This window comes from Wasmannia auropunctata, unplaced genomic scaffold, assembly GCF_000956235.1.
Source record: "Wasmannia auropunctata unplaced genomic scaffold, wasmannia.A_1.0 LD336037.1, whole genome shotgun sequence".
Lineage (NCBI taxonomy): Eukaryota > Metazoa > Arthropoda > Insecta > Hymenoptera > Formicidae > Wasmannia > Wasmannia auropunctata.
In genome coordinates this window covers 1,712,303-1,712,981 of record NW_012026853.1, presented here as the reverse complement: position 1 = coordinate 1,712,981, position 679 = coordinate 1,712,303, and positions in this window count along the sequence as shown.

The window sequence follows — 679 nt, the reverse complement described above, 5'->3', positions numbered from 1 at the left end:
GTCGATAACTCCCATTTCTCGTCTTACTTTTTTCTTTCAGGTATCAGTTTTTGTCTAACAAAATATTATAATACTGCTAACAATATTTTTTGTAATCAACATATATATCGAAACATGTTTTTTACAATAATTAACAGAAAAAGAAATTAAATTAAGGAATGAAATAGTGATAGAAGGATAGAAACAGAAAAATAAGAGTTTTGAAACAAAGAGAATTAAATTCATTGGTCTTTTATAAAATCTTCCATATATGCCACTTCACCTTCTAATTATTCGCTGTGATAATTAGACACAGCATCTGACAATTATGTATGTAATACACGAAGGTAAAGCGATACGTATGTAATATTTTACAAAAGACTGAAGAGGGCTTGATGTAAAGATGGTTTGATAGCATTAATGTAATTTGCAAGTATTAAGTATTAAAGTGTCAAAGGTATCAAACTTTTGATATAGTGTATTAAATATTACAAAAATTATTTTAAATATACCAATAATATAATATATTCAAGCTCCAAAAAAAATAAAATAAATAAAATTTAAAATAAATAATGTAATGGGCCAGAAGTCAAGGTCTTCATGCTAATCCGCGCGCGCGTTATATTCTTATAAAAAATTACATTAATGCTACCAGACGATCGTTTCGGCTTTACATCAAGCCCTCTTCAGTGGTCTTTTA